Consider the following 14,336-nt stretch of genomic DNA (forward strand, 5'->3'; position numbering starts at 1 on the left):
TAGAATGCTTAGTATTAAAAAAAATTGTAAATAATTAAATTAACATGTCAAATGACTGTAAAATGATGAACATAACAGTTCATAATTAAAGCAGTATCATCAAGCATGAATAAAAAGAGAGAAAAAAAAAAACCTAAAAAAAAACTTACCAGATCTTGCTCTTAAATGCCAAAGGTTATTCATTTTGATCTTCTTTCACTGTTCACCTCTTCCTAAATCCCCAAATAATAAAAAAAATTCTCCCGTTTCTTTTTTTCCCCTTTCCTTTTTATAGGCCAAGGTACATTGTTTTTCTAGATCATGAGATAGAGTGCAGACTACAGACAAATAGGAAGAAAGTAGGAGAGTGGGAGAAAGTGGGAGCGTGATGGCGAAGAAAAAGGGATGGTTGAGAAAAAATAGGAAGAAACAACCTTTTATTTTTATTTTTATTATTTATTTTTAAATGTATTTTTTTATTTTTTTAAATATAAATTTAAAATTCAAATTCAAATTTAATTTCTTTTTCTTTTTCTTTTTCTTTTATAATAAATAAATATAGGATAAAATACGGTATCTACCGTGGTGTGACAACATTTATGTCTACTATCTCTCTAGCCAACAATCTAGTCTTTCGTGTTCATACAAAAGTCATTGAAATTGGCTACCATTTTATTTGTGAGAAGGAACTATGTAAGGATGTTTTGGTTAAATTCATCTTATCCAAGGACCAAGTTGCTAATTTGTTTATGAAAGCTCTCTCCTCTCATTCCTTCTAGACTTGTTGTGATAAAACTTGTGACTTCACTCCCGTTCCAAGTTTGAGGGGTCATATTAATTTCAGTTTGATGTTATAACCTCTTGATAATATATTGATTGTTGTAACTCTTCATATTAAACTGTACCAATTTGTTATTACTTCTTCTATTTTCACGTAATATCTCAACTGTAAATTTTTTTCATTCCCTACTATAAATGGGACATGAATTCTTACATTTGACCATCAATTTAGGGAGCAAATATTAGAAAAATACCTCATGTGCCATCTGAAACTTTCAATAATAGCCAACAATTGGAGAGGAGAGATTTTGCAATGTAAAATAATAATTGATTTTGAAAAATGACGGTTGAGAGTTTAAAGATTTTTTTGTTTTCTTTTGCCTAAAAAGATATTACAAGTAGGGTTTAAAAAGAGTCCTTGAACGAGAGATTGAAGAAATGATGAGCCAAGTTTTACATAGAAAAAGAAAGGAAAGTATATTTTAAAAATAAAAAAAAGTTATATAATTTTTTTAAAAATTTTTAATCCTTTTTAAAATTAAAAATCCATCTTTTTAATTTGTGTAAAAAGAATATTCATATGAATTAATTTGGTTCACTATATATATTGTGTATTAAATTGGTAGTGTCAAAGAAACATCCAGCCGTCTTAGCTCAGTGGTAGAGCGCGTGGCTTTTAACCACGTGGTCGTGGGTTCGATCCCCACAGACGGCGTGCGACGTAATTTGCATCTTTTCTAACAAATTTGATATCTTACATTTTTCTTAAATCAAAATTCTTTTACTAGTATTTTGATTGGCTAATCTATTAAGTAATACATTCTACTACTAGACACAACATGAAATTAAGAGCTTGCATGCATTTACTATTATGCATAATATGATGATGTTAATGGTGATTGATATGCTTATATTCATGATTTTGCATGATATATGATTTTGCATGATATATTAACCACAATGATTGATATTCGTGTTATGTTTACGATGTTGTTATATGAACCACCTGCCTGTCATGAACATGATTATGAGTAGTTCAATGAGATTACTTACAATCTGAGAGTATTCTTATGGGTTAACTAGATTGCGTGTGTTTGGAAGCACGATAGTTTTGGAATTTCTTCACGGCATCCAAATGGGAAGTTAACAGTCACCTAACGGGATCAGTAGTGGCTCTCTTACTAGGTATATTTTATATACTCACTCCATTTTAGACAAAGGCAGAGGTAAAAGTTGAGGCCTTTTATTTATCTCAAATTAAATAGGAGCAGTGTAGGAGTAATAGTGGTTTCCGCATTCTTTTATCTCAAATCTAAATCGAAGCAATAAATCCAACTTTATCTAAAAAATTGAGGCCTCCTATTTAAATCAAATTAAAACTGATCATTTCAAATTCTTGTAAATGCTCGAGACAAATTAGGGTAAGGTAGAAACCACATCCTTATTTCTAATTAAAATTTCGTTAGGTTCCAAAATTTAGTTCGAAAATCAAATTAAAATTTTTATCCTCAAATCAAATTAAATTATGAATAAAAATCTTTAGCTTTTCTCAAATTAATTAAGTTTTTACCATATTCTAACACTTATTTCAAATTTAAATCAAACTCATGTACTAATTAAATTCATAGTTTAATTAATTTGACATTTCGATTTGAGAAAAAAAATCGTATTTTGACTTTAAATTTATCTTTTTCAAGATTCATCCATCTATATACGTACATAAACCTCGAAAATGGAAAATTTGTTGAATAAGAAATTTTGAGATCAATCATAATTTGTCACGTCATTTACTAAATTAATGATGAAAAATACAAATAATTGAATTTGAGACTAGTTAAAAAATCCGCATGTATCCCAAATTAAAATTGAAGACATAAATTGGTCAATTCCAATGATGTCACATGTTTTTATTTTGACAATTGGATCAAGTTACTTATTTTGGTTCAATTAAATATTATTTACTTGAACTAAAGTTCAATTGAGTAAAAAAATAAATTTAATTTAGTCCAAAAGCTAAATGTGATCCAAAACCATAAACTCTATTTCAAAACTCTCAATTTGCTACCAATTTTACTATTTTCTTTTCAAATTAAATAATCTACATCATGATCACATAATATTATAATCAAAACTAAAATAATCTACGACCTAAATAAATCTTATAAGTTAATTATAATAATTTATGATTATAATAACTCACTTTTCGATGGAAAGACCTATTGTGTGTTATTAAAAGCTCAGTTTGTTACAAAGAAAGAAAGTAAAAGGGAGAAGACTTAGAATTATAAAGTATTTATTATAAAATAAATTTCAAATTTAGATGATTTGTTATCATAAGTTAACCATCATTTGATTTTTCTTTATTTTGGGTATTGAAATTTTTTGTTTTTGTTTTTTTTTCAATTTTTATTTCTTACTATGATTTGATCTAGCTTGAAATAATAGTTTCACAAGCAAAACTTGAGTAGATTTGAAAAACATTAGCAAAACATTGATAACAAGATAAGAAATATAGAAATAAAAAAAAAATAGTTTGTAGGCTTAAATTTAAAAGAATAAAAGAAATTACTACTAAACATAATGTAAATATTGTTAATGATTGTGATGGAATCAAATACAATAAATGAATAAAAGAATGACTACTTTTTATAAATATAACAAAAGGTTAAAAAATTTATGATTCCGGTAAGAACATAAAAAAGTTTACAAAGTTGGCAATTTGTTTAAATATTCCAAGTTTGTTCCTTTCTGTTTCTTCTCTTTTTCTTCAAATTTTCTTTTATATTCTTTTGAAATTTCTTTTCATCGTCCTTCTTCACTTGTTCTGCAATTTTTCTTTTATATTTATTTGAAATCATGATATTTGTTTTCAATCAATCATAAACCTTGTATTATTTTTTTCAAAGTATTATTTGGTTCAAGACCATGTACCAAATATAAAAGATCTTGAAAAAAAATCGTTGAGATATTGGTACACGATCGTTTAGATTTGGATAACTAAATATAAACAATTGTATAGCCAAATTAAATGATTGTGTACTACCAAAGAATTTTAAAAAAAACATCGTTTAAACGACGTTATAACAAGAATGTTGAAAAAAAAAAACACATATCTAAATGATCGTGTAGCCAAATCTGTATAAAAAAATCTTGAAAAAATTCATTTAAATGATAGTGTAGACAAATCTAAACGATCATGTATCAAATAATCTTGAAAAAAAAATAGTTTAGATTTGGGTAGTCAAATCAAAACGATCTTGTAGTCAAATAAGATCGTGCAGTTAAATCTAAATGATCATGTACTAAAGAATTTGGAAAAAAATAGTTTAGATTTGAGTAGTCAAATCTGAACGATTTCGTAGTCAAATAAAATTGTATAGCCAAAACTAAACGATCGTGTACTGAAAAATTAAAAAAAAAATCGTTAGAATATTGATATAAGATCGTTTAGATTTGAGTTATAGTCAAATTTAAATGATCATGTACTAAATATATTACACGTGTGAGGGGTCAATTAATGACGTGTTAACTGAAATATTTTTAGTATTTTTTATTGTAGGCATGTAAACAGTTTTGTTTTTAAAATGATTGAATGTAGTATAAATATTTGTAGTGTTTGTTATATTATCTAAGGGAAAGTATTGGAAATTAATTAAGTGTAGAGAAATGTGAATTTGATTGGGGGCGGGAGTTATAAATTAAGATATAATTGATGTGGAAGTAAGTTGTGCAGTTAGAAAGAAAGAAAATGTGTAGAGAAGAATTGAAAAATGATTATTGTAAAGAATGTGATGTGAGTTATAGGGTAGGGGGGAGGGGGGAAGGGGGGAAGGGCTAAGGGCTACTCTAAAACTCTACACTGTAAAGTGTAGTATATAGCTGCTAAACACAGTACCACACTGTGACTGTGGACTTTGCACGCACGCTTTCTCATGCACAATCCCACATCCCACTTCCCACTTCCCACATATCCCACATCACACAAACCAAAAACCAAATGCCTTCTATTCCATTGTATTTGTATTCTATTCTATTGTTAAAAAAACAAAAAAGAAAAAGAAAAACTACTCTATAACCCTAAACCCCTTTCTCTTCTTTCTTTTCCTTTTACATTCCAATCCCTTCTCCTTTCTCTTTTCCCCAAAACACAGCCCTAAACCCTTCTTTCCCTTTCCTTTTTTATTTTTTTTTATTTTTTATAGATTTTATCTATTTTCATCTAAAAGTAGATATACCATAACTTGCTAAAAGTCAAGTTATAAAGACCACCTAAAAGATTGCTTTTTGTTATGGTGGGGTGCATCTTGATCAAATGGTCAAAGATGGAATCTTTATCCCATGTGTTGAATTATATTACAGTGAAAAAGAGAAAGATATGGTTAAATTGGTTTGAAAAACCAATGTAATTAAAATTGTGTAGAAAAAAAAAGAAGAAGTGGGGGAGAAAGAGATCCTACAATAAAAAGAAAAGGTTAATGCAAAGAGAGAGTCTGGCATTAGATCTTCTCCAATTATAGTTAGTGGGTATGGGCTACTTGCTTTCCGTAGTTCCTTGTCTCTTCTTTTCTTCATTCTATTCTAATATATATTCATTTTTCTTCCACCTATATATATTTGGTTCCATTCTCTCCTACATATGTTTTTTTATTTCAAATAATTAAAAGAAATACCACACCAAATTCAATGGACAAAATACTAAACATCTAACTACTAAAACAAATAATTGTCATTCTAACTTTTAACATAAACCTTTAAAAAGTTATTTAATAAATCTTATTTTCTATTATAAAATATGTGTATTTAATAAATCAATTTAGCTGGATTTATTAAACACAAAATGTAAAAAGAATAACATACATAATTCAATTAAACAGAGCAGAATACTAAATCACTCTTTACCATCTTATTTTGTTTTTCATCCAACTATTTTAGTAACTCAAGTAGAAATCAAAAGTATAAATTCTCCATTTAAGTATATGAGTTAAAGTGATTTAACCTTCCCTTCTATGATCAACTGAGAATGGAAGTTTGTAGGATATGTGAACAGAGCTTTTCTAATAAATTTATAAATTTATTTTCTTTTTAAAAGGTGAAGTGAGTTAAAAAAAGGAGTTACTAAAAAAATACAAAATTGAAAGTTAAATAAGCAAAAGGTTAGACACATTTTAAAATTTGATTCACATATGATGTAGAAACAAAGATATATAATTGAAGTGAAAATAGATTGGTGGCATAAAAATAGAAAAGAAAAAAAAAAAAGTAGTGGTATAATGGTAGGAGGGAGAAGTGTGTTGTGGAATGTGGAGTCATTTCTGAGATGCTGAATGTGTGTGTGTGTGTGTGTGTGAATATCTGCCATACAATACAACACAACACACACTGCTCTAAAACCAACAACCAACTCATTTTGGCTCTGACACACCCACCCACCTCTACCTCCTCCTACATACATAATTCATGCATTTATTCATTCATCTATCCATCCCCCCTCTTTCTCTTTTCTTTTCTGAAAACTTCAATCTCTCTATCATTACATTGCTTTTACACCCCCTCCCTCCTCCCCCCACTTCATTTTGTCCTTTTCCCTTCTTTACAACTCTTTTTTATTACATTTAAAACTATCCAAATTAAATATTAATTTGTTTTTATCAATTCACAAATACCATTCTGAATATGAAAATTGTTTCCACTATGTGGCAATATTATAGATTGAGTTTGATTTTACTTTGTTAAAATCATCCTTACAAATAAACTTCTTATATTTTTTTTAGAAATATCTATCCACCCATTCTAATATTTTTCGTAACATTTTTATAAAATTGAGATCATCTAACATTTTAATTAAACAATGGTTTGGATTACGATTAAAATCTCATGCTCAAACAGTAAGGAGAGAAGATTCTTCATAGAAGTAAAGTAATCACTTTTTTTTATCAGCAATGCTCATGATATATTTTAAATTAAAAAAAATGTAAAGTTACAACAATCTAGGTTTTAAAGAAGAAGAGCTTTAGGTAAAAATGAGTATATTTATGTTTAAACATATAAATTGTAAATATAATTGAAAACGTTTGTGGTCACTAATTAATGTTCAAAGTATATATGTTGATAAAAATATTAATGTTCTGAATTTAAGGAAATACTCGTAGAAATTTTTATGGTGGCTTAATTAGCTATATTTAATCGGTCTTAAACACCATTTTTATAAAATTAGACAACAATTAAATGTATATTATGAATATTTGGGTAAATGTGGATGTGAAAACATAAATTTTGAAATAGAATGGAAAAATAATTATAAAATACTATCAAACATTGATAATAAATTTTAAAATTAAAGAAAACGTGAAATATTTGCATACAGAATCATTGTAAATGGTTTATTTAAAAAGAAAAAGAATGTAGATGTCTAATACCAAAATTGATAATCCTAATAGAAAAGTTCTATTAAAAAGAAAAAGAATGTAGATGTCCAATACCAAAATTGATAATTCTAATAGAAATTACAATATTGTGTTGGGTCATCCTATATTGAGGTAGTTACTTCAATTAAAATGATAAGATATTCATATCAATTCAATTTTTGATAACTAAAAGTTTTAAGTTGAAGAAGAAATTTTGAGAGCAATTACACGCTATCACATCATTTACTAAATTAATAAAAAAAAATATAAATAATTAAATTTGAGACTAATTAAAAAATTGACTTGTAGTTCAAATTAAAATTGAAGACATAAATAGACAAAAATGCCACATGTTTTCGTCATAATAGTTAGATTAAGTTAAGAAAAATTGCAATGGATGACTATTTTAGCAATAATAATTAAGGATATAGCAACGTTTTAAAAAAATTGCAGATATAGCAAAAATATCACTGATAGACTTGTATCGCTGATAGACTTCATATGGTATATCAGTGATATACCAATATTTACAACATGGTCTATCAGTGATAGACTTATATCATTGATAGAATTTGACAAATTTTGCTATATTTGCAAATTTTTTAAAATTGTGTTATATACTTAATTAATTTGAATTTAATTGCTAAATTTGCAACTATCCCTTAAGTTAATTATCTTGATTCAATTAAATATTATTTACTTGAGTTAAGTTCAATTGAGCAAAAAAAAAAAGAGATTTTATAATGCATAACCTCCCTGACATAAAATATCAAGTATATAACAATTTTCTAAACAATTTGTAAATATAGCAAATTTTGTATTCTTTTTTAAACTAATCCAAAATTGCCCTTGTTTTAAAAAAAAACTCAATCTCTACAATTTTCTCTTTCTTCACAATTTTTTCTCATTCTCCACGAGTTTTTCCTTCTCCATATCCTCCACGATTTTCTCCATTTTCCATCTTCACCATCGTTTTCTCCATTCTTCATCTTCACCGTCGTTTTTTCCCTTCTCCATCTTCACCGTCGGTTTCTTCTCCAACTTCTTTGTGATTTTCTCTTACGTTAGGATCATTTATTCATTCTCTGCGATTTTCTTCCATCTCAGTTTGATATTTGTTTTCAGATGTGATTCTTTCTTAAAATTTTGACTTCATCTAATTTTTATAATTTGATTTAATTTTATCAATGTAGGTTCATTTTGTTCAAGTCAATTGAATGATTTTTACTAGTATTTTTATATTAAAAAATGTGTTTAATTTCACTTGTATTGAACATCATTCAGTTTGAGGCTTCGTAGAAATTGAACATATTAAGAAATTTTTTCTCACTTTTACATTTTTAGGTTAAAATAAATTGAGTTTTTTTTTCTTTCTAAAAATATTGACAAATATAGACTATTAGTTGGATTAGTTAATATGTACATAGTGATATTAGTCTATCATTGATAGACTTGTATCTTAGTGCATCACTAATATCCTAAGTTATCACTGATAGTAGTCTATCAATGATAGACTCATATCCTAGGTTTATAAATGATAGACTCGTATCCTAGGCCATCACTAATATTAGTCAATCATTGATAGACTCTATATTCTATAATGCTATGAGTGTAACACTAGGTTGATAAACTGTATATATATATATATATATATATATATATATATATATATATATATATATATATTGCAGTAATTCAGAATTATGATTAATCAATGTTATGAATGTAACACTGCCTCTATTTTACAAGCGTCAAGCAGGACCATGAAAACAAGAACAAAATTGATTAACGAGAAGAAAAATCATCAAAATGTAGTCGTTGTCATCGTGTTGGTCACAAAATGATGTGACATTACGTTGTTGATAAGAATAATTCTGCTTGAAGATAGAGAACGTTTTTTTGTTAGCAGTAGCTACCTTATTGTAAAGTAGTAATATGAAGTGATGTAGTAGTTACTTTATTGTAAAGTAGTAATATGAAGTAGTGTCATAATGAAGTTTAATTTATAGTTGATAGTTTCTATCGGTTATAAACTTTGTTATGAAGTTTTTCGTTCATATCTTTTATCAATGATAGACTTCAAAATGTATATTAACAAAACTTTTTCTCAATAAAATGCATCCATTAATACTAATTTGCAATGATTCAACATGTATAATACTAATTTCTTAATGGGAACACAAAAGCACATAACTTGCAATGATTATTCAACTTACGATCCAACATTTTTCTATATTAATATGGTAAAATCAACTAAATATGAAGATGTAACATCACTGTGAAATATTTTTCACCATTATGGTCTATCATTAATAAACTTCAACATCCATTGAAGATCAGTTAATTTGCAATATTCAACCTGTGGTCCAACACTTTTTTATATCAATCGAACAAAATCAAATAAAGCATGAAATCTATCATTGATGTTTTCTATCATGAAATATCCACAAAAATAATAATACAATATTCATTTACTCAATGAAAGAGTTGCAAATCAAAAATAGGAACAAATCAACCGGTCTATTGCAATATTCTAGTCTTTTGCATTCCAACATTTTCTTTGATCGGTTAAGTTGTCTCTTCGGTCCAACATTTTTAACATCCTTTGCTAATTCCACTGTTTTCATTTTTTTTTTCTTGAACAACCTAAAATGATAATGTTGAATTAGAGTTTATAAATATATATTATAATGAAAAAAATTTAAACATCTTCCAAGTCTATCAATGATAGAATGTATCATTCATAGTTTAAGAAACATCACATAAATAAATGCACATAAACTAAAACATTCACAACACACCTTAGCGCAAACAAACCAAACATCCTTAAAGTCTATCAACAAAAGAAACATATTATTGATAGATCCTAAGCAAGAACATATAGAAAAATGCACATTGAACTAAAGCATCTACTAACGCCTCAATGTAAACAAACTAAACATCTCTCAAGTCTATCACTGATACAAACATATCACTGATAGACTATAACCCTAAGCAACAAAACACAAATTGAAAAATGATTAACATGTTGAAGAAACAAGTCAACATCCTCCAAATCTACCAGTTAGTGATAGAAACATATCACTGATAGAACATAAGCAACATCCCACACATAATTTACTTTAGACTAGAGCTTGAATTAGGGTTTATAAATATATATTATAATGCAAGTAATCTAAACATCTTCCAAATCCATTAGTGATAGAAATCAATCACTAAAAGACCTTTAAGCAACATCACAAAAAAATGCACATTAAACTAAATTATCTACTAACATCCCTAAACATATTCCAAGTTTATCAATGATAGAATGTATCATTGATAGTTTAAGAAACATCACATAAATAATTGCACATAAACTAAAACATCCACAACACACCTTAGCGTAAACAAACTAAACATCCTCAAAGTCTAACAAGTCTATCAATAATAGAAACATATCACTAATAGATTCTATGCAACAACATATAAAAATGCACATTGAACTAAAGCATCTACTAACGTCTCAATGCAAATAAACTAAACATCTCCCAAGTCTATCACTGATACAAACATATCACTAATAGACCATAACCCTAAGCACATAACCTAAAACATCTACCAACACACCTTAGCGCAAACAAACAGATTAGTATGTAAAAAAAAAAGTTTAACATCCCAACATAAACAAGTTCAACATCCTCCAAATCTATCAATTAGTGATAGAAACATATCACTGATAGATTCTAAGCAACATCACACAAAAAATGTACTTTAAAATAGAGCTGCTACTAACTTCCCAACACAAACAAGCTGATAGAAATATCATTGATAGAACTTTAAACAACACACAAAAATGTACATAAAACTAAATTATCTATTAACATCTCAATGCAAACAAACTAAATATCTCTCAAGTCTATTAATAATATATAAACATATCACAAATAGACCTTAACCCTAAGTAACAACACACCACAATCAAACAAAAAATGAAGAAATCGATTTCAAACAAATAGAAAAAGAAGAAAATCTATTTCAAACATATTACAACCGAACGAAAAACAAAAATACCAAAAGAACAAAAATAAGCGGAGAACGCGAACTGAAGCCGAAAGTTTGAAGCGAAGCCAAAAACCTGAAACGAAGTAAGTGGAAGACGATGAAGTAGAGAATGTGAAGCGAAGCGAAAACAAAGGCACCGACACCGCAAAACCAAATTGGAATACGAAGAACAGAGAAGAAAGTGGAAGATGGAAGGAAAAAGTGAAGCGAAGCGTGAAATTGTGTTTGAAATCAAATATAAAACGTAAAGTGTATATGACTTGTTGTAGGGGCATTTTCGTCTTTTACCTTGAAATATAATTAAAATTTGCCATATTTGCTATTCTTTTAAACATTTGCTATATCCTTAACTAATTTATACTGATTTGCTATATCCCTAGTTACCCCAAAAAATAAGCTTAATTTAACCCAAAGGCTAAATATGACCCACATTCATGTGGTTGAGCCCATGGGTCTGGTCCATAGACCAACTAGACTCAAGTCTATAAAGATCACAAGAGAACTCTGTAGATAGAGGAGTTCTCCTCATTTGTAAGGTGGGAGGAAATTTTTGGTTCTAGAAGGTCTAGAGAGAATTCTCCCAAGAGCTAGAAGACTCCCTAACTTCTAAAGTCGAATGCTCTCAAAGATTGAAGTTGCTTTGAAGATACAAACTTTCTTCCAAGCCTCCAACTTCAAAAACATCACGTGCTCTGCTTTTTCAAATCAAGCGTAGGCGTCCAACTAACTTCAAGAACATCACATGCTCCGCTTCCTCAAATCAACACTACAAAAAAATGGGCTTTTTCTCATGTCGTCATGGACGTCGAGAAATATAATGTCAAAAAAGAAAGGAAACACCGAAATCGAGAAACACAAGTGGAGATAAGGAGGAAAGGTTGATGCTATCGTAAACCACATCGAGGATAAATAGGAATTGAATTTTTTATTATACTTTCCCTAATGCAGACACAGATAACATAAGGGAATGTTAGAAATTAAATTTTATGGTAAGAATTTTGCCGACGTTCTTACATACCACGTCGGCAAAGGTTTAAATCAAAATATTAAATTCAAACCCTTACCAACGTGGTGTGTAGGAACGTCAACAAAAGTCAATACACACCACGCCGATAAAGGTTTAATAGCAATATTTAATTTAAATCTTTGTCGATGTCAACATTTACCACGTGCCTATCCTTATCACGCCTGACTTTTCATAGCCCTTTGAACTAATAGTGTAAACCAAGGAATGTCGTAAGGGTTATGTTGGGTCAAAAGAAAGATAAAAGTGATCCATCCAATCTACTACGCGAGCAAGACTCTCAATGAAGCTCAAGGGAATTACATTACAACTAAGAAGGAATTACTTGCAGTAGTTTTTGCAATTGAAAAATGTTGGAGCTACTTCATTGACTACAAGGTTACGGTACACATTGATCATTTTGCAATTAGATATTTGATGGCCAAGAAAGATGCCAAGCTGCGATTAATCAAATGAATATTGTTACTCCAAGATTCGGTTTGGAGATTATAGATTGCAAGGGCTTCGAGAACTAATTGGCGGATCACATGTCATGTCTTCATAATGTAAAGTTCCAACGTTAGAAGAAAGAAATTAAAGACAGAGTTCCTGATGAACAACTTTTTTCACGTTGAAGTGAATGAGCTCTAATATGCTAACATAGTCAATTACCTTGTATGCAAGACATGGCCGCTGAACTTTATTAGACAACAAAGAAAGAAATTGTTTCATGAATGTTATTTCTACAGATGGGATGAGCCATTTCTCTGTAAATTAAGGCTAAATCAAATATTGAGGTGGTGTTTTCTTGAATATGAAATAACAGAAATTCTTGTCAAGTGTCATGAGGAACCATATGGAGAACACTTTGGCGGGTAGAAATAACTGAAAAGTTCAACAGAGTGGGTATTTCTGGTCTACTTTATTTCAAGATGCAAGAAATTTGTGGTCAAGTATGACCGGTGCCAAAGAACATGAAACATCTTTTATCGTAATGAAATACCTGAACAGTCCATCCTGGAAATTGAACTCTTCGATGTATGGAGAATTGATTTATGGGGCCGTTTCTTTCATCTCATTTGGTGGCCATATATATATATATCTTGTTGGTGTTGACTATGTATTCAAATGTGTTGAAGCCATCTCTTGTGCGTAGAATGATGCTGTTACATTCAGCAAATTCCTAAAAAAGAACATATTCTCACGATTTGGGATACCAAGAGCCAAAATCAACGATGAAGGCTCTCATTTCATCAACCACATCATAGCCAAATTAATATAAAAATACAATATTACCCACAAAGTTTCCATCACTTACCATCTTCAAACAAATGGTCAAGCGAAAGTCTCCAACAGATAAATCAAGAAGATACTGGAAAAGGTGGTAAGTTTATCTCGCAAAGACTGGGTAGATCAACTAGATTTTGCATTATGAGCATATTCCACAGCATATAAGACGCGTATTGGCATGTCCCCATATGCGCTAGTTTTCGGGAAGGCTTGCCATTTACCATTGGAGATGAAGTAGAAAGCACTTTTGGGCTTGTGAAAAGTTAAATTTCGACCATCAAGCCGCAGGAGAAGCTAGGTTAATGCAGTTGAATGAGCTTCATGAATGGCACTCTCAAGACTACAAGAATGAAAACATTTATAAAGAGAAGATGAAAGCGTGGCACGACAACTGCATTGAGGCGCGAGTTGCAGGTCAGGCAAAAGTTATTACATTTCAATTCACATCTACATTTGTTTTCGAGTAAACTTCGTTCGCGATGGTCTGAGGAGATCACCAAGCTGGACGAGAGTAATGCGTTGAAGGCAAATGACCAAAGACTCAAGGCATACCTTGAAGGTAAAGAATGTATGAATTTTTCAATGAATGTAATGTAAATTGCCTTCACAAACATTACTTTGAAGTGCACGGATGCGTTTGTTTTACATTACATGCCTAATTTATGAACCAAAACATATAATTTTTTAAGCATCTTTATTGCTTTATTTTTCGTTATTTGTTTTTCTCACAATTTACTGCTTTCATTTATCATTTTCTTTTACAGCTTCCTTTAACGCTTTCCAGCTTAGTTAGTTACTTATTTTAGTTTAGACTTTTTTGTGCCTAAGGAGATATG

The 14,336-nt window shown here is 29.3% G+C and overlaps 1 long non-coding RNA gene and 1 other non-coding gene across 2 annotated transcripts; one reads left to right on the forward strand and one right to left on the reverse strand.

The window, feature by feature from the left end:
• Positions 1–1,402: 1,402 nt before the first annotated feature.
• TRNAK-UUU lies at positions 1,403–1,474 on the forward strand. The gene has a single exon. It is a non-coding gene; the product is annotated as a tRNA-Lys (tRNA).
• An 8,034-nt stretch (positions 1,475–9,508) lies between these two features.
• Positions 9,509–14,000, reverse strand: LOC116402846. Its single transcript, XR_004215506.1, has 3 exons — positions 13,529–14,000; positions 13,214–13,393; positions 9,509–11,280 (listed from the first exon to the last, which is right to left on the reverse strand). It is a non-coding gene; the product is annotated as an uncharacterized LOC116402846 (long non-coding RNA).
• Positions 14,001–14,336: the final 336 nt, after the last annotated feature.

Source organism: Cucumis sativus, chromosome 3 (assembly GCF_000004075.3).
Source record: "Cucumis sativus cultivar 9930 chromosome 3, Cucumber_9930_V3, whole genome shotgun sequence".
Taxonomy (NCBI): domain Eukaryota; kingdom Viridiplantae; phylum Streptophyta; class Magnoliopsida; order Cucurbitales; family Cucurbitaceae; genus Cucumis; species Cucumis sativus.